Consider the following 21784-nt stretch of genomic DNA (forward strand, 5'->3'; position numbering starts at 1 on the left):
CTCTGATGACTTCCCATTCAGTTTTCCCTCCCTTCCCCTATGGTCCTCTCCCCTCATATTTCTTGAGCACTTGCTATGTGTCAAATATTATGCTACTTTACAATGTTATTTAGTCCTCACAACCAAGGAAATAGGTACTATTATTACCCCCATTTTACAATTAAAACAAATAGAGGCACAGGAAGGTTAGGTAACTTTCTCAAGGTCACGGAGATAATACGTGAAAGAACTGGACTAAAGCTGTTAAACTACAGCTGAGCCCACAATCTACGAGGAAGTAATAGCACAGTGATGCCCAGAGGTCTGTCCAAGCACACTCCTGACCAATCAAAGTCCAATCACACTCCTGACCCATCATTCCCTACCTAGATATTCTGAAGGACAAAGAACTGATTATACTTACTGGCCATCCCATAATAGAAAAATATGTTAAAGTGGCACTGTAAGCAAATAAAAAGCAAGTTATATGACAACTGAGAATATTATGATCTCATCTGTAAAAATAAGGATAGACCTTTATAAAGTAATTGTCCATAGTTACATTTAAGAAATAAATATATGGAACATACATACCAATGTGACTATTAATAGGTATTTCTCAAGTTATAGACAATTGCTAGAAAAGAAAAATCTTTCAATACATAGATTGGCCTCCAAAGAATGCTCGAAAGGGGTGAAGGCATATTTACTTTCTACAACACCCTTCTGTAACATTTAAATTATTTATTGCAAACTTAAATAAGTTATCACAATAATTACATTAATACTTGATCTCGAGGTAAAAGCTGACATGACAATAACTCCAGTAACTTCATCACGTAAGAGCACTCCTGATTGTCTGCAAGGTACTCAGTCTGGACTTTACTCCAAGGCTGTAATACTAAACTTTTTGTTCCCTTTATCTTGCTGGCTACTTATGTTAATAACTTTGCAAAATATTTTAAAAATTAGCAGCCACAAAATATCTATTTCTTTGTGTATGTGTATGAAAGGGAGAGAATATGTGCAAGGGAAGGGTGGCAGAGGGAGAGGGAAAGAGAAAATCTTAAGCAGGCTCCATGCTCAGCACAGAGCCTGACCTGGGGCTGGATCTCACAACCTTAAGCTCATGACTTGAGACAAAATCAACAGCTGGACATCTTAACTGAGTGAGGCACGCAGGTGCCCCTAAAATATCTCTTTCAATTTGGCTTTGTTAATGTCTTTTTAAAAGTTAAATACATCCAGAAGAAAACATTTACAAATTGTCCTTCCATAGTTTTGCAAATCTGTGAGTGTTTTAACAGCCAACAGATGGCAAACACTGGACCAGTGAAGACATAAAGCTGTGACTTAATGGTTCCCCAAAGGGGGGAAGTACTAAGACAATAGCTTGATTCTTGTCTATTTTCCAGTTATATTAATTCCAGCAATCTGTCTAGATGCATAGAAGAAAACAATCTTAACATTAGGCCAGACATAAATTTGTGCAGGAGCACAAGCAGTAGCTGGAATCAGTTCAGCCACAGATCCTGGCTCCTATCTTATTAACTGGCCATGTACTCATGTGGAACATCACATCACAGAGGATCTTGAGAGCTGAAGATGAGATATTCATTTTGTCTTAGTCTTTTTCCAGTGCAATGTCCCGTGACTGATGTGATACCAAACTCTAGAATCTAAATAGGAGTCTAGAGATGGAGAAGTTCAAAGAAAACTGATTAGTTACAGCAACAACTTGTTGGAGAACAGAATAGCCCGATATTAAATTCTTAGTATCTGTGAACAGTGAACTGGTTAAATAAATTAAGGAGGATTCAAATACTGAAATGCTAAGAAGGCACCAAATCCATGCAAAACATGATGTAAGCCAATATTCAACTTTATCACAAACTTGACATAGTTTCTTTCAATGGTCATTCAACATTAGCATCCTAGACTGCAGAAGGCATAGTATTCTCTCACATGTTATACACCCGCACATCACTAGTCAAGCAAGATGAGTTTGTCGCCCTTGCCAGCATTCCCAGAATCTACTTCTCTGTCAGCCCTAGGGAGTATATGGCATTCGTGCCCAGCTAATTATGACCAAAGAGCCCCTATGTTGTCTGCTCAATATCATATGTTCTCTCAATTGCCAAAATCATCTTCACATCTCACTTTAACTAGTTCTTTTCTTGGCAGACTCTATGCATGGCTCCTGAAGCAGGGGATAAAATCCTATTCTCAAGGGAGATGACATGGTGGCACTTGAGAATCAAATAAAACTGAGTTTAAAGCCAACTTCCACCACTAACTAGCCATAAGACTTAAGCAAGATATTAAACCTTATGAGACTCAATTTTCTCATTTTTTCTAATATATTTTGTTCATTCATTCATTCATTCTTTTATTTTAAAGGGAGAGAACTTTGAGAGAGAGCAAGAGAGAGCGAGTGCATGAAGGGGAGTTGGAGGCACAGAGGCAGAGGGAGAAGTAGACTCCCCACTGAGCAGGGAGCCAGAGGTGGGACCCAATTCCAGGACCTTGATATCATGGCCTGAGCACCTTGAGCCACCTGGGAGCCCCTCAGTTTTCTCATTCTTAAAGTACAACTGACCTTCCTTATAGTTTAATGGATTAAATGAGATCATGTAAAATGAATGTAAAGTGCTCAGCACAGTGCTTGGCAAATAGTAAGTGCCCAGCAAATGATAGTTTTTAATTCTAGAGGTTTTGAACCTTCTTCATAGCATGCTTTTTCTGCCTTTCCAACACACCCCCAAAGATCAAGAATGTTCAAACCACTGCACTGATACAATAAAAGAATCTCTTGGCCATAGTGCATGTTAAACTAACTAGAGGGAATTTTATCAGACATATACCAAAGGTCTGAATTTTACAATAGAGATAACTCTCACAATGGTGCTTCCTTTTTGTGGGGAGTATATACCAGTTACTTATTCTCTTTGTGCCAGATTTGATGAAAATTCAAAAACTTTAAATCAAACTAACATAAAATACACATGAGACTTCCCTTGGGAAAATTCAATCAAATCAGTTTACAATTTTCTGTGTTTGCTTGGACAGAAAACTGAATCAATAAAATCCATAGATCACTCAAACAAAAAGAAATCTAGTTTGAAACAACAACCTTGCCCTTCTAAAGCCTTTTGTCTGGAAGGTTTGCAAATGTACTGACTTCAGTTATCATCATTAGCTAAAAGTGCAATTCTCCAAGGAGAGGCCAGGCATGAAGAGCAGCAAAAATAGTGAACAATGCTCACAGCCAAGTACTGGAGAGTGGGCAATGCTCAGAGACCAAGTAGGTGCTTGGTAGTGACCCACTAATCACAAGGAAGTCACCCTCATCTCAGATGGTTCTGCAGGAAGACAGTAATCCCAAAACAGCCCACACTAAAGTAGCCCAGAAACCCACAGGGGAGTTCTCCAGCTTGCTCAAACTTCCTGGCTTGAGGAAGAGGCAGCAGCGACAGTCTAGGTGCACGAAGCTGACCTTCCCTTACTCGTTCACTCCTTCTCCATAAGGTACAATAAAAAAAAGTAAAAAAATAATTAAAAAAAAAATTTAAGCCCACATCACAAATGGGCGGTCATGAGCTGAACCCATCTGAGGGATGTGTTTTGTTTGGCTTATAGAATTTAAAAGAAATACTTTTTTTTTTTCAATTTGCCAATCTTCAGAGAGACATTTCACATAAAATCTACATTTCTGGCTCCCCTTAAACATTTCAGAGACTTGGCAATGCCAGGCCAGTAGGTCCAGTGGAGACAAGTAGGTGAACTCTCTTTCAAGTAGGGTGTACTCTCTCAAATTTGCTACAATTCCCCCACACCCTGGTCTGTCACCCATCCCCACACTCATTTGCATGAGCTGCTGGGCACTGGTAGCTTTGTGAGTGCCTGGGACACTGCAAGGCCATCAAGAACATCAAGCCAGAGGCATCAAATCAAAGTAGCAACCAATATGTCTATGAATCAAAACTGAAAACATAACAGCAAAGAACCAAACTGTTGAGTAGAAAAGCTCTAAACTGGCTGTGCAAATATATGGGTTTCCCACCCAAGGTAGCTACTGTGTGAAATTAGGAAGCTACTTAGTCTTCTCTAAATTTCACTGTCCTCAATAACAAGTTGAGAGGTTGATACCAGAGTCATAGTAGGTCATAGAATATAATTTCTGTTATTTTAATTTGATGATGATACTGAATTACTCTAAATATAGCTGACACGGGAATAAATCAGAGTTCTATTATAGATTTTTTAAAGTTCTCAGAAAAATATTCTAATGCATCATCCTGCTGATGATTCACATTATTCCCCTCACTTAGGCAATTCAAAATGCATGCAGTTAAGCGCTGGGGCCACAGTTTAAAATTCTTTGCTGGTAAAGGAAAGAAAAACTAAAGGAAAAAATTAAGAATGAATATGCTTTTGTGTCTCATTACAGTTAGATTAACTGTGGTTTGGGTCATAGATTCTGGTTTTCTAAAGGCTAATGGGAATCAGAAGTTTAACTGAGGTTTTAGATAAGGTGTGGATCATTCACTGTATATTTTTGTTTACTTTTTAAGTTTTTATTTAATTTCATTCAATTTACATAGAGTGTATTATTAGTTTCAGAGGTAGAATTCAGTAATTCATCAGTTGCATATAACACTCAGTCCTCATTACATCCTGTGCCCTCCTTAGAATTTATTGTTTTTTTAAAGATTTTATTTATTTATTTGACAGACAGAAATCACAAGTAGGCAAAAAGGCAGGCAGAGAGAGAGAGGAGGAAGCAGGCTTCCTGCTGAGCAGAGAGTCCTATGTGGGGCTCGATCCCAGGACCCTGGGATCATGACCTGAGCCAAAGAAGAGGCTTTAACCCACTGAGCCACCCACTGATCCACCCCCCTCCTTAGAATTTATTGACAGATGAATGAATAAAAAAGATGTGGTATATATATATATACACACACACACAATGGAATATTACTCAGCCATCATTCACTGTATATTTTATCCAGAATTTCATTAAGCATGTCTAGATCTGTGAGCACCCATAAAATTTCTGCACCCAAATGAGTTTCCAATAAAGATTCCTAAAGGGACTAGAGCCCATTAAGCCTTTTCATCCTGGAACCACAGGAAGGATCTGGGAAAGGAGATGATACTGATTAACGCTTCCTATCAAACTCCCTTAATAAACCGAATTATTTCTAACCCTAAAATACACATTCCTCCAAGTGTATTTGAAGGAAAACCAATTTGGGGCACCTGAGAGTCTCAGTTGGTTATGATCCAGCTCTTGATTTCAGCTCGGGTTGTGATCTCAGCTTTGTGAGATCAAGCTCCATGTCAGCTTTGTGCTGGTCGTGGAGCCTGCATAAGATTCTCTCTCCCTCTTCTCTGCCCCTCCCTGCTCATTCTCTCTGTCTCTAAATAAATAAATAAATAAATAAATAAATAAATAAATCTTAAATGAAAGAAGATTCATTTTGCACTAAATTTACACATTTTATGTAAATAGAGAGTCTTCTGCAAAGAAGTTGAGGAAATGTTGGGTTACATTAAGTTCTAAAGTGTTCTTTGCTGTAGGACTTATCATCTTTCATACATAGTGACTCTCTGAAAGAAGGGACAAGTAGAAAGTGTTTCCCAGACTTATTTGACCACAGAGCCTTTCCTCAGGACTTCCTCTTGGGACTCTTGTAAGAACAAACTGTGAATAATCAGTGGTATTGGAAATGCACACATGACCTCAAATAAAAACAATGGCCCTTTCTCCTCTAGGATTCTGATGGATTCTTGTCTCACATTGAGGTCTTTTATCCATTTTGAGTTTATTTTTGTGTACGGTGTAAGAGAATGGTCGAGTTTCATTCTTCTACATATAGCTGTCCAGTTTTCCCAGCACCATTTATTGAAGAGACTGTCTTTTTTCCGCTGTATATTTTTTCCTGTTTTGTCAAAGATTATTTGACCATAGAGTTGAGGGTCCATATCTGGGCTCTCTACTCTGTTCCACTGGTCTGTGTGTCTGTTTTTATGCCAGTAGCATGCTGTCTTGGTTATCACAGCTTTGTAGTAAAGCTTGAAATCAGGTAATGTGATGCCCCCAGTTTTATTTTTGTTTTTCAACATTTCCTTAGCGATTCAGGGTCTCCTCTGGTTCCATACAAATTTCTGGATTATTTGCTCCAGCTCTTTGAAAAATACCGGTGGAATTTTGATCGGAATGGCATTAAAAGTATAGATTGCTCTAGGCAGTATAGACATTTTAACAATGTTTATTCTTCCAATCCAAGAGCATGGAATGATCTTCCGTCTTTTTGTGTCTTCTTCAATTTCTTCCATGAGTGTTCTGTAGTTCCTCGAGTACAAATCCTTTACCTCTTTGGTTAGGTTTATTCCCAGGTATCTTATGGTTCTTGGTGCTATAGTAAATGGAATCGATTCTCTAATTTTCCTTTCTGTATTTTCATTGTTAGTGTATAAGAAAGCCACTGATTTCTGTACATTGACTTTGTATCCTGCCACGTTACTGAATTGCTGTATGAGTTCTAGTAGTTTGGGGGTGGATATGGAGTATTATGCCTCCATCAGAAAGGATGAATACCCAACTTTTGTAGCAACACGGACGGGACTGGAAGAGATTATGCTGAGTGAAATAAGTCAAGCAGAGAAAGTCAATTATCATATGGTTTCACTTATTTGTGGAGCCTAACAAATAGCATGGAGGGCAAGGGGAGTTAGAGAGGAGAAGGGAGTTGGGGGAAATTGGAAGGGGAGGTGAACCATGAAAGACTATGGACTCTGAAAAACAATCTGAGGGGTTTGAAGGGGCGGGGGGTGGGAGGTTGGGGGAACCAGGTGGTGGGTATTGGAGAGGGCACGGATTGCATGGAGCACTGGGTGTGGTGCAAAAACAAGGAATACTGTTATGCAGAAAAAAAAAAAAATTAAAAAAAAAAAAAAAAGCAATGGCCCGTGAAGAAACTTAGAGTGCTTCCTTATACTGGACTATTAAGCACATTCATAGTTCATAAAATTTAATGGGAGGTCCCTAATGATTTACTTTTAAGTCAGCCATAGTCTTTTAGGAGACCAAAACATGACCAAATGGCACCAACTACTCTGTCAAGCTTAATGTCCACATTTTTAAGTCTTGCCCCAAACTTGGAAATGAACTGCCTCCCCCCAGCAGGGGCTCAAAGTCTCCTTCAATAAATTAAAATGCTTCCTGGCCTACCAGGAATTTCTCTGAGCTGAAAGGATATATTCTTTCCAGGATACTAGGTCAGAGATGTTACAAAAGCAATCCAAGAATCATCAACACTGTCTGAGACTCTGGACCAAAGGAAGAGCCAATACTGAACAACATCACTTAGAAGGGACAGTTGTTCTTTACTGGTGGGAAGAGGGTACAAAGAGGAAGAAGTGTTAATAGCCTCCATTCCAGAGGCTAAGTGGGATGGTCCAAATCCTATGACCACTAACCACAGGATGTGCACATACACTCCTGATGCCCGTTTCCACGTGAACTGCTAGCTATGGGGACTATATTGTAACCACTAACTCTCTGTTCATCAATAAATCATCTAACGCATACATGCACATTCTTTCCAAAAATGGGCAGCTAACAGATTATGGGACTCACTGTAATTTCTCTGCAAGACACTCATTTGATCAGTATGTGACAAAATTGATGACTCTTAATTTTATGTGTGCATCCTTTCCCATATCCATACACTTCTCATACCTGGACTACTGAGCACTAAAATGATTCATAACACAATAAAACTGGAGAGAAACGAAGCCCTCAATTAACAACTCACTGAGAGAAATGCCTAGCTAAAACCACTGTAAGGCATATTATTGTTTCATAGTACATAAAGCATATTCCTGATATTATACCCAATAGAGCATCGAAAGCAGGACTAGGCACAGAGTAATTACTCGGAAAACATAACTGATTAGTAAATGTAGAGAAGAAAAAGCTAAGCATGCATGTAGAATAAATAAAAGAATAAATGTTTGGGGGTTTGGGGTTTTTTTTGTTGTTGTTGTTTCTTTTTTTACAAAGGCCTATATCTGCTTTACTGAGAAACATTTCTTTCCTCTGGATTTTTTTTTTTAAGATTTTATTTATTTGACAGACAGAGGTCACAAGCAGGCAGAGAGGCAGGCAGAGAGAGAGGGAGAAGCAGGCTCCCCGCTGTGCAGAGAGCCCAAGGTGGGGCTCGATCCCAGGACCCCAGGACCGTGACCTAGGCTGAAGGCAGAGGCTTAACCCACCGAGCCACCCAGGCACCCCCTTTCCTCTGGATTTAAGAAATGTTAAGTTTGCATCAAACAATTCTAATGAAAACTAGAAACTTATTTAAATGTCTTTGACACAAAATTTTTAATTCGTATTTCTTGATGTCTTGTATGATCCTGTTTTTTCACCCCAGCCCTTTTTGCTTCTTGGCCCTTCGTTTTAGTAGTGTTATTACCCTTCTGATTAAAAGAAGTAATTCACAGGGCACTGGGTGGCTCAGTTGGTTAAGTGTCTGCCTTCATCTCAAGTCATGATCTCAGGGTCTGGGGATTGAGCCCCACATCGGGCTCCCTCCTCAGGGGAGAGTCAGCTTCTCCCTCTGCCTCTGCCCCTCCTCCCTGCTCATGCTCTCATTCACTCTCTATTCTCTCAAATAAACAAAATCTTTTTAAAAATAAAATGAAAATGAAAAAGAAAAAGAAAAAAGAAAAAAGAGAAAATGAAAAAAATAAAAAAAATGAAAGTGAAAAGAAAAATAAAAATGAAAGTGAAAAGAAAAATAAAAATGAAAAAAATAAAAAATAAAAATAAAAAATTTATGCTCAGCACAAAAAACAAATTAGAAAATATGAAAAACTATAAAGAGAAAATAAAGGTCAATGCTAATCCCACAATCCAGAATTAACCACTGCTAACATTTTAGTAACTTCCCTTCAAATTTTTTTATTCATATATTCAAAATGAGACATACTACACACACTTAAAGTTTTTTGTTTTGTTCTTTTGACCAAGTACTGTGAAATGAGCCTGTGACTCCCAACTGATCACCCTTCAACAAGGGTGAGAATGTTCTTATTTTCAATTATAAGTTTATCCTATCAATCCACCAAGGCATCTATTGTTTGAATTAGTAAAAAAAAAAAAAAAAAACTGGAAGTGTCAATGGGAGTCTGGTTAGATAAACTGTAAACCCCCATACAAAGGAATCATAGATACCCATTAAAAAGACTGGTTCTTCTAAGAGCTTTCTCAGTATTTAATAAAAATTTCATCTTTTGATAAGTTGAGCTGAGAGCCAGGAGTTATTGTGGGTGATTTGCCCCTTTGAAGAAATCTTTTCTTCATGGATTCATGACAAAACAACTTACCAAGTAGTATGTACTTCTAGAAAGAGGTCTTCATAATTATTTTTAGTGTTTCATCTTTATACCCTTCATTGGATATTATTTTAAATTTTTAAAAAGCACTGGTAAAAATAAGGAAATACAAATTAAAACCACATTGAGATATCACCTCACACCTGTCAGAATGGCTAAAATCAAAAACACAGAACCAATAAGTGTTGGCAAGGATGTGGAGAAAAAGGAACCCTCGTGCACTGTTGGTGGGAATGCAAACTGGTGTAGACACTCTGGAAAACAACATGGCAACATGGCACTTCCTCAAAAAATTGAAAATAGAACTACCATATGACTCAGTAATTACACTGCCAGGCATTTACCCATAGAATATGAAAACACTAATTTGAAAGGCTACACACACCTCTATGTTTACAGCAGCATTATTTATAATAGCCATATTAGGGAAGCAGCCCAAGTGTCCACCAAGAGACAAATGAATAAAGATGTGGTATATATACACAATTCAATATTATGAGCCATAAAAATGAATAAAATCTTGCCATTTGCAACAGTATGGGTGCAGTTATATAATGCTAAGCAAAACAAGTCCATCAGAGAAGGACAAATCCCATATGATTCACTCATTTGTGGAATTTAAGAAATAAACAAATGAACCAAGGGGGAGAAAGAGCTAAACCAAAAAACAGTCTCTTAACTGCAGAGAACAAACTGGTGGTCACCAGAGGGGAGGTGGTGGGGGGATAAAATAGATGATGGGGATTAAGCATACAAGATCATGATGAGCACTGAGTAATACATCAATGAAGCTGTCGAATCATAACACTGAACACCTGAAACTAATATAACTCTAATATAGTATGTTAACTCTACTGGACTTAAAATAAAAAATAAATAAAAAGAGCTACAGAACAATAAAAGCACTGGTAAAAGTAAGTCAGGAAAGTTTTAATTAGGACAAAGGGTAAGTCAAGAACTCTAAAGGGTCTGACATTTTACACTACAAGCCAATAACTGAACATGGAAGAGTTTCATAAAGACACAAGACTCCTGGGTTGGAGAGAATACTATTCTCCTGGAAGAAGCAAGAGCCAGAGTGTCAGCATTTCCTTATACCGGTTCCCCAATCCCCAACTGCCATAAAGTATGGTAAAGAGAGCTAGATGAGAGAAGCACAGACTGTGTTGTATTCCAAGACAAAAACTTGGAGCTTTAAGATTCTGAAACTTTTACAACGAGCATATCTGTTCTTTACTCTCAGAGGAAGAGATTTCTGTTTTCCAAGGCTGTTCATTATGCAAACATACTCAAAAAGATAGTCTGGAGTCAAAGTAGTCTGTGTTTCTGCTCCCAAAACGTGCAGAACTTCAAGAGACTCACAGAGAACCTGTTCCCAGCAAAATACACACCACTCTTTCTAGTGGTTGCCTGTTCAATTCTCTGTGTTTTATGATACATTTAACCAATGTCTTTTTTTTTAATATTTTATTTATTTATTCGACAGAGAGAGAGATCACAAGTAGACAGAGAGGCAGGCAGAGAGAGAGAGAGAGAGGGAAGCAAGCTCTCTGCTGAACAGAGAGCCCAATGCGGGACTCGATCCCAGGACCCTGAGATTATGACCTGAGGCAAAGGCAGCAGCTTAACCCACTGAGCCACCCAGGTGCCCCCATTTAACCAATGTCTTAAGAGGAACTTCGGTTGTTTCAAAAGCCATCATTAACACTCTCAGACTTGTCTCCTTCTTTTTTTTTTTAGTTTAATCTCGAAATGGGATTGCGGAGTTAGACTATCAAGGAACTTTTAGAAAGATTTTCTTACATGCACCTCACACCGCCCTCTAGGAAGCTGACAGGCATTGCGTGCGTCTTGCTCACTGTCCAAATGTTTGGTTCTCGCCACCTTCACAAACATGGGGGATTTTCAATCTTTTCTCTTCCTATCTAACAGTCCAAGTGACATCTTACTTTGTTTTCATTTTCATTTGTTGATTACTAATAAAACTGATTATTTTTCTTATGTTCATTAACCGTGTATCTTTCTTCTTTACATATCAAATAATGCCATCCATCAAGTCATGGCTTTTTTTTTTAAGATTTTATTTATTTATTTGACAGACAGAGATCACAAGTAGGCAGAAAGGCAGGCAGAGAGCGAGAGGAGGAAGCAGGCTCACTGCAGAGCAGAGAGCCCGCTATGGTGCTCAATCCCAGGACCCTGGGATCATGACCTGAGCTGAAGGCAGAGGCTTAACCCACTGAGCCACCCAGGCGCCCCAAGGCATGGCTTCTTAATAGAGCACTCATCTCTGTTTTATTGATTGGTAGTGACTATGTGTATATTAAGACTATTAACCATTTCTCTGTTAGAGGCTACCTCTTCTCATGGTATGTAGTCCATCAAGACTTTTTATACAAAAGAATAAATGCAGTTCAGTATACACCCAGACATTTTCCCTATTCTTAAGGACAACCTCCTAGCTTCCAGATTACCAGTCTACCTCTGAAGGGAAAGCTATTATAATTACACATCTATAATGGGACTATAAACCCCTTTCTTTCTTCATTTGGGCATCTCTGACTTAATATGCTATCAAAAGTCGGTGCTAAATAGCTTAAAACTCATCCAGTTGCAAATGTGAGCTTTCACTAAGTCCTTCTTTCTTTTTTCCTGCCAAATTTCATAGGATTAAGTTTGAAACTAATTATAAAAGCAATGTGGAACACTAAGAAACAAGACTAAAAAGGCTCTAATAGAAGGATTTGATCCAAGCTTGTTTTAATAGAAATGTCTCATCTTCTCAGTGTTAGAATGAAAGTCATTATCCACTAACATCCCTATTTCCTAGGCCAAGTAAATACAAAAGGTTCTATCTGCATATGAAACACATGTGCTTTGCTAGGAATATTATAAAATTTAAGGAAGTTATATAATTTGTTAATTTTGCTAGTGATCTCCCCATCTGGAGAGGACTTTTAATTACCTATGAAAACCTTGTTGCATCAGAAACAAATCATTTCTTATAAATCATAGCCAGAAATTACAGGAATATAAAAGGAAAAATATATTGAAATTTAAAGTAATTTTTTAAAGTGATGACAACATTAAAATGAAGTCCTTCCACTCTATAACCAAGTTCTTTTTCCCCTAAGAAAAAAATGCTCTCAGGCAGCTACCGTCAAACAATTTACCAGCATAAAATCTGACAGGGGCTTTTCTGTGATGTAAAAAAGATGTTAAATCAGAACTTAGTAGTGACTGTCCAATCTCAAAATTCTCAAGGAAATCTTTTCACTGCTTTCAGGTAGTTGATGTACGTATTTAAATATAATTTAAAAAAAACAATTTCAAGGTCAGAATAAATACCAAAATAACGTAAGAGACCCCAGTTCCTCCTGTGCTGTACTTGTGGTGGGGAAATCAAAGTTGAACTCAAACTCCTTACGGGTTGACAGACCAGCAGCCTCTGGGTGCTCCAAGCTCCTAGGGGGCAAAGAGCACCTTCAGAGCTAAGGAGACCCATCAGAGACACAATCTAGTCTGTGTCCAAAGAATTCAGCATTTCTGGTGGCACCAAAGGGTGAAAGGGATTTTCACAGCCAGATGTTGTCAGTATTTTCCATTCTCCAGGTCACAGAGAGAAGACTGTGAGTAGCTGTTATTTGAAATGTTTTTCTTCTTGACATTGTATAATTTCTTGGGGCCCAGAGAGAACTACATATCCGTATGTTATGTATGTATATTGTATGGGTATGTATAAAATATCTATATTCATACACATATATATTCATACACTTATATATACAAAGATATATGTACACATAACTTTAATCCAACACCACACAAGCTTTTAGTTTCTCTATCTTCTTCATGCCCAAACTGAAACTTGAAAGAATAAACAGCATTTATCTCTCCCAACGACCCCCATTACCTTCTGAGACTCAGGGGACTGGCAACCTAATTCATATCACACCCCAAGGGAACAGTCGTGGGCTTTCACTCTCAGGAAGTTCCAAGACTTCCTTTTCCTTTGCCTCTCTCTTGGCACCTGAGTTTAGCTAGTTTCTGGAGCACAAGGAGGGACTATTTGATCTTCTTATACACCCCAAAGTGGTCACAGAGGCCAGCACAGAGGACAGTATCATCTTCATTTAAAAAAAAAAAAGAAGAGGAAGAGGAAGAAGGAGGAAGGAGAAGAAGGAGGAAGGAGGAGGAGGAAGGAAGAAGAAGAAGGAGGAGGAGGAGGAGGAGGAAGGAAGGAAGAAGAAGAAGGAGGAGGAGGAGGAGGAAGGAAGAAGAAGGGGGAGGAGGAGGAAGGAAGAAGAAGAAGAAGGAAGAGGAGAAGGAAGGAAGAAGAAGGAGGAGGAGGAGGAGAAGGAGAAGAAGAGCACCTGGGTACCTGAGTTGATTAAGTATCTGCCTTCAGTTTAGGTCATGATCTCCAGGTCCTGGGATCAAGTCCTGCATCCAGCTCCCAGCTCAGCAGAGCACCTGCTTCTGTCTCTCCCTCTGCCTCCTACCCCTACTCATAAGAATTTTAAAAAGAAGAGATGGTGGGGCGGGGGTACCAGGGTGTCTCAGTCTGTTAAGCATCAGACTCTTGATTTCAGCTCAGGTCATGACCTGAGGGTTGGAAGACTGAGCCCAGTATCAGGCTCCCTGCTCAGCAGGGAGTCTGCTTGAGATTCTCTCCTTCCCTCTCCCTTTACACCCCCTCCCCACTGGTGCACGCTCCCTAAAATAAACAAAGTTTTTGAAAAGAAATTAAAAATGAAATAAAATAAAGAGACATTCTTCTATTTGTACACCCCATAGTAAGTACAGCTAAAATCCTGAACCACAAGGCCCAATTAGTGAGTGAAAGTCTTCATAACCCTCAATAACTGAGTATATAGATTGGAACAACAGGCTTACATTACCCCTTGGATTCACAGAATCGTGGGATGTGAGCCCTGGGTAGTGTCAGAAAGCTCACTTGATCCAACAAAATGACCACTTCCTGATGAGATTATGAGAAAGCAAACCTTGTTGATATTCTCTGTCCAGTAATGCATTCCTCTGTGTCTAGATACACATAGCAAAAGCTATGGCATGGGCGGTCTTCTTTGATTGTTGGTAACTGGCTTAAAATCAACCATGCAGCTTTACATCACACCTTGAGACAAGAACAGAACTATGTGGTCAAGAATAATGACAGTAAGCATGTTAGGTAAAAAGTATGGTAGAATTAGAGCCAGATACGGACCTCTGCGTGGCTCGGTCAGTTACACATCCAACTCTTGATTTTAGCTCAGCTCATGATCTCAGGGTCACGGGATCGAGCCCAGCATCAGGCACCATCCTTGTCCCTCCCCCTCTACTCCTCCTCCCACACTTGCATGCTCTCTTTCTCTGTCTCAAATACATAAATTAAATAAATAAATACGCAAAATCTTAAAAAAGAATTGGAGCCAGATGATGTTTGGAAAGATCTAAGGGCCAGGGCAAGATTTGGAAATGTGATTAATTAAAGCCACTTGGTTTTTCACTCTTAAATTTTCTTTACAGTCAAAACTGTATCATGCATCCAGTTAGAGAGAAGATGTAAAGTATGAACTTCCTTTTTGTCAGCTGCAGGAACAGATGCTGATAAGAAAATATCTCTCCTGGGTCATTGTACTTATGATCCCCTGACTCATGCTAGTTCTCCTGAGAAGTGCATACGAGTGTGTGGTCTATAAACACTGGCCCCACAGGGACATGAGAAAGTGTTTATCTTTAGCAGAAGCAGATTTGCTGCCAGGCTATAGAGTCTGAAGTTTCAAGGTCGTCACTGCTGTTGACCCCACCAAGGCCCTGGAAGGTAGGCTGGCAATGTCACATGACTCTATGTTTCCGTAAAACTGGCAAAAGCAAAATATTTTAATTGCACAGGTTGATGAGGACCACTATTCCTCTCCACTCCCATGTCTTCCTCATGCAGATGCTAGAGTGGAAAGAAACAGCAGTCTTAACCAACCCATTGCAGGAGAGCAGTGTTGAAGTGGCTCCAGTTATTTTGGGATCCAGCTAAGAGAGGAAGTGAAGTTGGAAACACAGTTAGTTTAAATTTAACGGGATAGAGTTATGCAGTTCACAGCCACTTCCACACATAGTTAAATGACTGCTAGCTGGCACAGGGTAGGAATAGCTTCTAGGGAAAATATTCCTTCTGCCACCCTGCTGACTCCCCCAGCAACGGAGCACGAAGATGCAGGACCAGAGGTTGGATTACTACCTGAATGGGTCCTGGAGCACACAGTGCTAGAAGTATGTGGATAATGAAGGAGAAATAAGGACTGCAAGAAGCTGCAGGTTAGAGGAAATTTCCAATTATAGAATCCAAAAAATCATAAAACAGAAGACTGGGTTCTCGTAGCTAAAAGGAATTTTGACACCCAGTCCAAAGGAATTTTGTTCTTATTAGGAATATATTCAATAAGGCAATTAGTGAAATTATAACATCCTTTTTTTCCATGTTTTGTTGGGAAACATATTACATAGAAGCTATACTAATCCTGTATTGACAGAGTAGGAATTATAATAACATATTAAATAGCAAGTGTGCTTATAATAGTTCATATATGAAACTTTAGTTTCCCACATTTGACAGTAATACTAAAAATGTATATTATCAATGAGCTGTGAAGCTAAAAAAACTTCTCTTAATCACCAATAACAGAAAAACTTTTAAGCAACATGCTAGAAAAATAAACAAATGATCTGTCTTCTTTGTAGAAATGGTATCACAAAATTAATGCCACATGAAGAAGGTATCAAAGGGTACATAGCCTCAAGATGTTGAAAATAATAATATTGGTAATATTGATTAACAGGTAACATATTTTTTAAATCTAACCTATTTTTCTGATTTTTCTATGTTTATGCTACTTATAAGGTTTTTGGTAACAGTACTTTGATACCATTTCTTTTTATGTTTTAAGTAAAACTTGACTTTTGTACTTTAATTTGTATTTTCAAGTTTGAAATACTTTTAATTTTAATTGCACAGGTTGATGACTACTGCTATTCCTCTCCACTTGACCAAGTACTGACCAAGCAATATTCCTGAAATTATAAAGTCTTGGGGCTCAAAAAACTCAGATCCTCCCCAACAAGATCCTCCCTAGAAGAATCAGGAGTTCTGAAAGGCCAAGAGCCCTGAAGAAGGGAGAAATGTCAAGAGATCATCGTGTGTGTCCCCTACAAGCTAAGGGGTGCTCCTTGGGATCGGTCTGGCCATCTTTATATTCTGCGTAGTATGAAGGAATAAACGTACCAGAAGAGGCTGGATGAACAGGTGGGACTAAAGCAGGGAGCAAACAAGGATTCAGGTACAACGCAAAATTCCTCTATAACTCCAAAGGGAGAAAGAAACATTCAGGGAACCATGTGCTCAGGAGGGAAGGCCAGCTGGCTCTTTGATCCACAGCTAAGATAACAGCAACTATCCCTCAGGCCTGGGGAATGAGACAGATGTGATGATCCTGTTACTGAGGGGGGTTGGAGTGGGGGAATTTATAGTAGCCACAGTTTGGGGTATCTGCCCCATATGAAACCCTTCTCTAAGAAACACCCCTATCCTCTGTGAGACACCATTGTCTCTGCTAAGAAATTCCCCTTTTGAGATGAAAGTCTTACTCTCAGACACTCACGGGAAGACACAGTGTCCTGCCCTCAGACATGCCTCGCTTTTCCCCATCTGGAGCCTTTCTGGCTCAAATTCTTCATTTAGGAAATAGTCTTCTTGACTTCCCCCATGTTATCAGTTTCCTACAGCTGTTGTAAAAAGTCAGCAGAAACCAAGTGGCTTAAAACAACAGCAATATATTCCATCACAGATCTGAATGCCAGAAATCCAAGTGAGGTGTTGGCAGGATGCTCTCTAAAGGCTTGGCAGGGACGGGCAGGGGCAGACAGGGGCGGTGGGGGAGGGGGAGATTCTCCTTTGCCTCTTCCAGCCCCTGGGGGCTCCAGGCATTCCTTCACTCATAGCCCCCAACACAAAATCTACTCCATTTTCACATAGCATTCTGCGCTCTCTGACAAAGACACTTGTCCTTGTGCTGAGGGTCCACCAGTCATCGAGGATGATTTCATTGCATGATCCTTTCTTACTGCAACTGCAAGGGTCCATTCTCCAATGAGATCATATTATTCACAGGTCCTGCAAATTAGGACGTAGATGTATCTTTTGAGGAGCCACCATTCAACCCACTACACACATGCAGGCACTTAGCACCACAAAGAAACCTGACACTTGACTCCGCTCCTGGTCATTCATCTAACTCCCATCTCTAAAACAGCACTGTCCAACAGAACTTTCTACCAAAATGGAAATATTCTATATCTGTGCTATCCTATGTGGTAACCACATGTAGCTATTGAGAAATTCAAACATAAAATGAAACTAAATGACCAAATTTTTAAAACTGTATTTAATCTTAAATAACCTTGATGCAAACAGCTGCATGTGTTATTGGCTGCCAGGCTGGACAGTCACAGCTCTAAATTTTTTGTAGGCCTTGCTATTTATTTTTCCGACTTTATCAAGTTGTGATAGATTAAAAATTATATATATATTTAAGATACACAATGTGATTTGATACATGTGGACATTGTGAAATGCTTACCACAATCAAGTAATGAATACATCCATCACCTCACACAGCTGCATGTGTGCGTGGGTGTGGGTGTACGTGTGGTGAGAACACTTAAGAGCTACTCTCAGCAAATTTCAAGTATACAACACAGTTTTATTAAATACAGTCACCCTGATGTACATTCGATCCCTGGAGCTTCCTCATCTTATAACTGAACGTTTGTACCCTTTGACCACCATCTCCGTATCCTCCATCCACCCTATCCCTTGCCCCAGAGAACCATAATTCTACTCTCTACTTCTGTAAGTTCAACTTTTTTTTTATTTTTTTATTTTTTATAAACATATATTTTTATCCCCAAGGGCACAGGTCTGTGAATCGCCAGGTTTACACACTTCACAGCACTCACCATAGCACATACCCTCCCCAATGTCCACAACCCCACCACCCTCTCCCAACCCCACTCCCCTCATCAGCCCTCAGTTTGTTTTGTGAGATTAGGAGTCACTTATGGTTTGTCTCCCTCCCAATCCCATCTTGTTTCATTAAATCTTCTCCTACCCCCTTAACCCCCCATGTTGCATCTCCACTTCTTCATATCAGGGAGATCATATGATAGTTGTTTTTCTCCGATTGACTTATTTCGCTAAGCATGATACCCTCTAGTTCCATCCACGTCGTCGCAAATGGCAAGATTTCATTTCTTTTTATGGCTGCATTGTATTCCATTGTGTATATATACCACAACTTCTTTATCCATTCATCTGTTGATGGACATCTAGGTTCTTTCCATAGTTTGGCTGTTGTAGCCATTGCTGCTATAAACATTTGGGTGCACGTGCCCCTTTGGATCACTACGTTTGTATCTTTAGGGTAAATACCCAGTAGTGCAATTCCTGGGTCATAGGGTAGCTCTATTTTCAACATCTTGAGGAACCTCCAAGCTGTTTTCCAGAGTGGTTGCACCAGCTTGCATTCCCACCAACAGTGTAGGAGGGTTCCCCTTTCTCTGCATCCTCGCCAGCATCTGTCATTTCTGGACTTGTTAATTTTAGCCATTCTGACTGGTGTGAGGTGGTATCTCATTGTCGTTTTGATTTGTATTTCCCTGATGCCGAGTGATAGGGAGCACTTTTTCATGTGTCTGTTGGCTCTCTGGATGTCTTCTTTGCAGAAATGTCTGTTCATGTCTTCTGCCCATTTCTTGATTGGATTATTTGTTCTTTGGGTGCTGAGTTTGCTAAGTTCTTTATAGATTCTGGACACTAGCCCTTTATCTGATATATCGTTTGCAAATATCTTCTCCCATTCTGTCAGTTGTCCTTTGGTTTTGTTAACTGTTTCCTTTGCTGTGCAAAAGCTTTTGATCTTGATAAAATCCCAATAGTTCATTTTTGCCCTTGCTTCCCTTGCCTTTGGCGATGTTCCTAGGAAGATGTTGCTGTGGCTGAGGTCGAAGAGGTTGCTGCCTGTGCTCTCCTCAAGGGTTTTGATGGATTCCTTTCTCACATTGAGGTCCTTCATCCATTTTGAGTCTATTTTCGTGTGTGGTGTAAGGAAATGATCCAATTTAATTTTTCTGGATGTGGCTGTCCAATTCTCCCAACACAATTTATTGAAGAGGCTGTCTTTTTTCCATTGGACATTCTTTCCTGCTTTGTCGAAGATTAGTTGACCATAGAGTTGAGGGTCTATTTCTGGGCTCTCTATTCTGTTCCATTGATCTATGTGTCTGTTTTTGTGCCAGTACCATGCTGTCTTGAAGATGACAGCTTTGTAGTAGAGCTTGAAGTCTGGAATTGTGATGTCACCGACTTTGGCTTTCTTTTTCAATATTCCATTGGCTATTCGCGGTCTTTTCTGGTTCCATATAAATTGTAGGATTTTTTGTTCCATTTCTTTGAAAAAAATGGATGGTACTTTGATAGGAATTGCATTAAATGTGTAGATTGCTTTAGGTAGCATAGACATTTTCACAATATTTATTCTTCCAATCCAGGAGCATGGAACATTTTTCCATTTCTTTGTGTCTTCCTTAATTTCTTTCATGAGTACTTTATAGTTTTCTGTGTATAGATTCTTAGCCTCTTTGGTTAGGTTTATTCCTAGGTATCTTATAGTTTTGGGTGCAATTGTAAATGGGATTGACTCCTTAATTTCTCTTTCTTCTGTCTTGTTGTTGGTGTAGAGAAATGCAACTGTTTTCTGTGCATTGATTTTATATCCTGACACTTTACTGAATTCCTGTACCAGTTCTAGCAGTTTTGGAGTGGAGTCTTTTGGGTTTTCCACATATAGTATCATATCCTCTGCGAAGAGTGATAGTTTGACTTCTTTGCCGATTTGGATGCCTTTAATTTCCTTTTGTTGTCTGATTGCTGAGGCTAAGACTTCTAGTACTATGTTGAATAGCAGTGGTGATAACGGACATCCCTGCCGTGTTCCTGACCTTAGCGGAAATGCTTTCAGTTTTTCTCCATTGAGAATGATATTTGCGATGGGCTTTTCATAGATGGCTTTGATAATATTGAGGTATGTGCCCTCTATCCCTACACTTTGAAGAGTTTTGATCAGGAAGGGATGCTGTACTTTGTCAAATGCTTTTTCAGCATCCATGGAGAGTATCATATGGTTCTTGTTCTTTCTTTTATTAATGTGTTTTATCACATTGATTGATTTGCGGATGTTGAACCAACCTTGCAGCCCTGGAATAAATCCCACTTGGTCGTGGTGAATAATCCTTTTAATGTACTGTTGAATTCTATTGGCTAGTATTTTGGTGAGAATTTTTGCATCTGTGTTCATCAAGGATATTGGTCTGTAGTTCTCTTTTTTGCTGGGATCCTTGTCTGGTTTGGGGATCAAGGTGATGCTGGCCTCATAAAATGAGTTGGGAAGTTTTCCTTCCATTTCTATTTTTTGGAACAGTTTCAGGAGAATAGGAATTAGTTCTTCTTTAAATGTTTGGTAGAATTCCCCCGGGAAGCCGTCTGGCCCTGGGCTTTTGTTTGTTTGGAGATTTTTGATGACTGTTTCAATCTCCTTACTGGTTATGGGTCTGTTCAGGCTTTCTATTTCTTCCAGGTTCAGTTGTGGTAGTTTATATGTCTCTAGGAATGCATCCATTTCTTCCAGATTGTCAAATTTGTTGGCATAGAGTTGCTCATAATATGTTCTTATGATTGTCTGTGTTTCTTTGGTGTTAGTTGTGATCTCTCCTCTTTCATTCATGATTTTATTTATTTGGGTCCTTCCTCTTTTCTTTTTGATAAGTCCAGCCAGGGGCTTATCAATCTTATTAATTCTTTCAAAGAACCAGCTCCTAGTTTCGTTGATTTGTTCTATTGTTTTTTTGGTTTCTATTTCATTGAGTTCTGCTCTGATCTTTATGATTTCTCTTCTCCTGCTGGGTTTAGGGTTTCTTTCTTGTTCTTTCTCCAGCTCCTTTAGGTGTAGGGTTAGGTTGTGTACCTGAGACCTTTCTTGTTTCTTGAGAAAGGCTTGTACCGCTATATATTTTCCTCTCAGGACTGCCTTTGTTGTGTCCCACAGATTTTGAACCATTGTATTTTCATTATCATTTGTTTCCATGAATTTTTTCAATTCTTCTTTAATTTCCTGGTTGACCCATTCATTCTTTAGAAGGATGCTGTTTAGTCTCCATGTATTTGGGTTCTTTCCAAATTTCCTCTTGTGATTGAGTTCTAGCTTCAGAGCATTGTGGTCTGAAACTATGCAGGGAATGATCCCAATCTTTTGATACCGGTTGAGACCTGATTTAGGACCCAGGATGTGAT

Source organism: Lontra canadensis, unplaced genomic scaffold, assembly GCF_010015895.1.
Source record: "Lontra canadensis isolate GAN:19392208 unplaced genomic scaffold, GSC_riverotter_1.0 scaffold4, whole genome shotgun sequence".
NCBI lineage: Eukaryota > Metazoa > Chordata > Mammalia > Carnivora > Mustelidae > Lontra > Lontra canadensis.